At 47.0% G+C, this 6,273-nt stretch overlaps 1 pseudogene; it reads left to right on the top strand.

The window, feature by feature from the left end:
- Positions 1 to 4,065: 4,065 nt before the first annotated feature.
- On the top strand, positions 4,066 to 5,790 carry LOC147712666 (E3 ubiquitin-protein ligase arih1 pseudogene; annotated as a pseudogene).
- Positions 5,791 to 6,273: the final 483 nt, after the last annotated feature.

Here is a 6,273-nt window from a genome sequence, read left to right on the forward strand (position 1 = left end):
TTACACATGTGATGCTAGTTACTTTGTGTGTCATGAATCAACATCACTGTTGGGGGTATTTGTCAGGCACTACACACTGTTGGCATGATGTTGTGGGAAAATGTATTTGGCTGACACACCTGTGGTTGATTTTTTATTGATGTGTGTAGCATCATTCTCCCTATGGGTGGGGGTGTGAATATTGTCTGCCACACTGACCCCTATGGGTGGGTGAGGCAGTATTGATAGGTAACATGCCCCTATGGGTAGGGTGGCATCAGTGATTGATAACACGCCCACATGGATGGGGTGGCATCAGTGATGGAGCACATGACACAAATGGGTGGGGTGTCATCAGTGATAGGGAACATACCTCTATGGGTGGGGTGGCATCAGTGATGGAGCACTTGACACATATGGGTGGGGTGGCATCAGTGATAGGTAACATGCCCCTATGGGTAGGGTGGCATCAGTGAGGGAGCACATGACACATATGGGTGGGGTGGCATCAGTGATAGGTAACATCCCCATATGGGTGAGGTGGCATCAGTGTTAGAGCACATGACACATATGGGTGCAGTGGCATCAGTGATAGATAACATGCCCCTATGGTGGGGTGGCATCAGTGATGGAGCACATGACACATATGGGTGGGTGGCATCAGTGACAGTGCACATGCCCCTATGGGTGGGGTGGAATCACTGATAGTGCACATGCCCCTATGGGTGGGGTGGCATCAGTAATAGGTAGCATGCCCCTATGGGTGGGGTGGCATCAGTGATGGGTAACATACAACTATGGGTGGGGTAGCATCAGTGATGGAGCACATGACACATATGGGTGGGGTGGCATCAGTGATAGGTAACATGCCCCTATGGGTTGGGTGGCATCAGTGATAGGTAACATGCCCCTATGGGTGGGGTGGCATCAGTGATGGAGCACATGACACATATGGGTAGGGTGGCATCAGTGATAGTCAACATGACCCTATAGGTGGGGTGGCATCAGTGATAGTGCAAATGCCCCTATGGGTGGACTGGCATCAGTGATAGGTAACATGCCCCTATGGGTGGAGTGGCATCAGTGATAGGTAACATGCCCCTATGGGTGGGGTGGCATCAGTGATAGGTAACATGCCCCTATGGGTGGGGTGGCATCACTGATAGTGCACATGACCTTATGGGTGGGGTGGCATCAGTGATAGTACACATGACACATATGGGTGGGGTGGCATCAGGGATAGGTAACATGCCCCTATGGGTGGGATGGCATCATTGTTGGAGCATATGACACATATGGGTGGGGTGGCATCAGTGATAGGCAACATGACCTTATGGGTGGGGTGGCATCAGTGATAGGCAACATGACCCTATGGGGTGGGTGGCATCAGTGATAGTGCACATAACCCTATGGGTGGACTGGCATCAGCGATAGGTAACATGCCCCTATGGGTGGGGTGGCATCAGTGATAGGTAACATGCCCCTATGGGTGGGGTGGCATCAGTGATAGGTAACATGCCCCTATGGGTGGGGTGGCATCAGTGATAAGTAACATGCCCCTATGGGGGGGGTGGCATCAGTGATAGTGCACATGACACATATGGGTGGGGTGGCATCAGTGATAGGCAACATGCCCCTATGGGTGGACAGGCATCAGTGAATTGTAACATGCCCCTATGGGTGGGGTGGCATCAGTGATAGTGCACATGCCCCTATTGTTGGGGTGGCATCAGTGATAGTGCGTATGCCCCTATGGGTGGGGTGGCATCAGTGATAGTGCACATGACACATATGGGTGGGGTGGCATCAGTGATAGGTAACATGCCCCTATGGGTGGGGTGGCAGTAGTGCTGGCCATGGGTTCCCTGGGGAGGCTTGCTACTGGTGGACAGGGTGTGGACCCCCTGGGTTTGTTTGTAGGGTGGGTGTCGGACTTTCCGTCTGCGCCGTCCGCATCTGTTCCTGATCCTGTCATATATGTACAGGACTGGTATGACCTGCGCGATTGGATTCATGCTTCATCTCATTCCGTTGCTAGGTGCTCTGTTTTGAATCCGTGGAAGGGGTTAATGGCGCAAATCGGAGTTTATATGCAGCTCTTCTGGGTGCTGAGGCGTGCTGTACGTGGCGACCCGTCCGGAACGTAGGAACTGCACATCTTACTTAACCGGCCGGAAGTAGCTGTGTTTATGGTGCCGTGCGGCGCAAATTGAGTGACTCTGGGTCAGGTTTGGACGGATATTGTGGATGGAATCGGAGTGTGCATGTCGGTCGGGAATTTAGCATCGTACTTCCTCACCCGGACAGTCCCGCTCCTGGTACGGTTTGGTTGTAAGGTAAGGCTACTGACACGTCTCGTAGGGCTGACCGACCAAGATCGGAATCGGCCCCTAACTGTCTGTGTCTGATCTCCTGTTGATGTACAAGGACACAACAAGCTTCCAGAGGTCTCTCTGCAACTGCCCAGCTGACCAGCACCAACTGGGCAGACCTGAGCCTCCCTGATCCCTGATACCGGCTTCTGCAGGAGTGAGTCCTGATTTTCAAGATGAGCTCTAGGTCCTGGACCCTTGGTTGGCATCAGTGAGATCTCCTCCTGAAGAAAAATGTGAAAATCCTGAGATTTGGGCTCCTTGCAACTGCAAAGTGATCTCTTCATGTCAAAAATCGATTTCTTGTGATGACCATCATTGCAAAGCTTCAGTGGGACCTTTTCTTTATGCCAACAGTGACCAACCACGACAACTGGCAATGCGAGACATGCACTTCATGCCTACAGTGAACATCTGCAACATTCATCCACTGCTAAGCTCTAGTGGAGACTGGCTATTTGCCCTACTGCAATGAGTATCTGTAATGCTCAAATGGCTCTTCGTGCCAAAAGCCTCCTCCTCACACCTCTTCCAATGGGAATGGAAGTCTTTGCGCCAGTCTTGAGTAGGTACCTCTTTAGTTGGATTATCTTGATCCCTTTATCCAACCGGCGTGCCATTGTGGTTGGGCTGAACTTATGACTTTCCCTCATTCTAGCGTAACCAGATAACCATGAGTAACGTTTTGTGCTTCATGGTGGTATTTTCACTAAATACTGAAAAATGTAATCTCTTCGGTTCTACTCAGTTAAATTTTGTCATTCAGATGTCATTTTATCAATTAACTTTTATTCTATTTTGCTGAAATGCTTCCTCTGTTCTCCATACGTTTATTAAGGTCAAATCTGCTTTTAACAAGCTTGCTACAATTGATGCATGTAATGTTCTTCTTAAAATTAAATCTAAATATCACACGGGTCAAAATAAAGCTGGCAGGATGTTGGACAATTATTTGAAAATTAAATCTGAACGTAAAAATATGGGTCCGGTTTTAAATGACTCTATTAATAATTTGGTGTCCTCTGATGAAGGCATTGCTACTGCATTTCATGATAATTATCAATCCTTATACTCTGATGATACGAATCCCTCTGCTCAAAATGTACACACCTTTTTTTCGGGCCTACCTAATCCACCTTTGCTTCCTGATAAATTTGAATTACTAGAAGGAGAGGTATCTCTTAAGGAGATAATGGAAGCCATTAAATCCTTTAAAAAATCGAAAGCACCACGTCCCGATGGTCTTTCTATTTAATTTTTTTCCGCTTTTTCCTCTATTTTTGCTCCCAAACTTCTGTCCCTTTTGAACTCATTCATTAGTGACTCCAAAGCATCTGGCTATTTTATGGAGGCTTTAATTGTCCTTATCCCCAAACGTGACAAGGACCATTCCCTTTGTAAAAATGATCGCCCCATTGGTAAAATCCTCGCCACTCACCTTGAGAGTATTATCCTACTATTAGTTAAGACAGATCAAACTGGTTTTGTTAAGGGCAGATTGGCTTTGGGCAATGCTTGCATGTTTGCTAATGTTATCTCCTTCAGGAGAAAGTACAATTCCCGGAAAGAGACAGGGGGTGGCCAGTGCAAGTGTCCGAACTTAACATATCGCTCACGCTGATCAGGCGCGGGTAGTTCTGCCGGCGCCGCGAGGAGCAACCCGCGGGCCTCGGAGGGCATGCTGTCACAGGCCTCTCCCCGGCCCGTAGTCGCCATGGACTCGGACGAGGGCTACAACTACGAGTTCGACGAGGACAAGGAGTGTAGCGAGGACAGCGCAGAGGAATAGCTGGAGGATGAACACCTTGATTTGGGCGACGTGGAGCCTGGTTTAGGCAGTTGTGAGAGGGACGGACTAGAACCTGGCGGAGTCAGTGGCGTTGGGGGCAGTGTACTGGGTCCAGACCACGATGAGGAGGTTTATCGCTATGAAGTGTTGACGGCTGAACAGATCCTTCAGCACATGGTGGAGTGTATCCGAGAGGTGAACGAGGTCATACAGAACCCAGCGACCATCACCAGAATACTACTCAGCCATTTCAACTGGGATAAGGAGAAGCTAATGGAGAGGTATTTCGATGGCAACTTGAAGAAGCTCTTTGCAGAGTGTCATGTCATCAATCCCAGCAAAAAGTCTCGAACACGTCCGATGAATATTAGGTCATCTGCACTGGACATGCCCTGCCAGATTTTTTATCTGAATTACCACAACTCAGTGAGTACCCTGCGTCACAAGTACTTTACAGGCCTAGAGTGTGGGCACAAGTTCTGTATGCAGTGCTGGAGTGAATATTTAACTACCAAAACTATAGAGGAAGGCATGGGACAGACAATTTCCTGCCCTGCTCATGGATGCGATATCTTAGTTTATGACAATACTGTTATGCGTTTGATCACAGATTCAAAAGTTAAATTAAAGTATCAGCATTTAATAACCAATAGTTTTGTAGACTGCAATCGACTTCTAAAATGGTGTCCTGCTCCAGACTGCCACCACGTGGTGAAAGTTCAGTATCCTGATGCAAAACCTGTTCGCTGCAAATGTGGACGCCAGTTTTTCTTTAACTGTGGAGAAAACTGGCATGACCCAGTCAAATGCAAGTGGTTAAAGAAATGGATTAAAAAGTGTGATGACGATAGTGAAACATACAACTGGAACGCAGCCAACACTAAGGAATGTCCAAAATGCCATGTGACGATTGAAAAGGACAGGGGTTACAATCACATGGTGTACCGCAACCAAAACTGCAACGCTGAGTTCTGCTGGGTGTGTCTAGGCCCCTGGGAACCACATGGATCTGCTTGGTATAACTGCAATCGTTATAATGAAGATGATGCAAAAGCAGCCAGAGATGCACAGGGGCGATAAAGAGCAGCCTTACCGAGGTACCTATTCTATTGCAACCGTTACATGAACCATATGCAGAGCCTGCGTTTTGAGCACAAACTCTATGCTTAGGTGAAGCAAAGGATGGAAGAAATGCAGCAGCAAAATATGTCCTTGATTGAGATGCAGTTCTTGAAAAAAGCAGTTGATGTCCTCTGCCAGTGTCGAGCAATGCTGATGTACACTTACGTCTTCGCCTTCTACCTAAAAAAAAAATCAGTCCATTATCTTCGAGAATAATCAAGCAGATTTAGAAACTGCTACAGAGGTGCATTCAGGGTACCTGGAACGAAATATATCGCAAGATTCACTTCAAGACATAAAGAAGAAAGTACAGGATAAATACAGATACTGCGAGAGCCGACAAAGGGTGTTGTTATTGCACGTGCATGAAGGCTATGAGAAAGACCTATGGGAATATATCGAGGACTGAAAGCCGAACATTCTCCCTGCATAAAAACAAAAATCATAATTGAACTCTTGACAACTTTTATCATCTAGAGTGCTCATGCAATTAAAAGCAAAGAAACAATAACCCAAACAAAAGGCGCTACACAGGGCCCTCAAGTCCAGTCTCCCATCGCTGGTCTCTGCTCCCGCCATTGGGGTTTGTTAATGGAAAGTTTAAGTAAATTATATTGTAATAAAAAACAAATCCCCACTTGCAGCATTGTCGATTGATCTCAAAAAAGCTTTTGATCGCATAAACTGGTAATTCATGTTCACTACACTCAAATGGTTTGGTTTTGGTTCAAATTGTATTTCATATGTTAAATTCTTTTCCTCGAGCCAGTATTTTTGTTAACCCCTTCCATGCTCATGACGAGCTCAGCTCGTCATGCAGCACGGTTGAGCTGTGCTGATGACGAGCTGAGCTCGTCATCATCAATGGACTTGATGAGCCTCCAGCACAGGAGGGGAAAAGCCTTAGCAGCGATGTGGTTAATAACCATTTTTCTAAATCTTTTCCATTATGTAGAGGCACATGTCACAGCTGTCCCCTTTCGCCCTAGTTATTGTTTTTTATGTCTTGAA

This window comes from Lissotriton vulgaris, chromosome 5 (assembly GCF_964263255.1).
Source record: "Lissotriton vulgaris chromosome 5, aLisVul1.2, whole genome shotgun sequence".
Classification (NCBI taxonomy): domain Eukaryota; kingdom Metazoa; phylum Chordata; class Amphibia; order Caudata; family Salamandridae; genus Lissotriton; species Lissotriton vulgaris.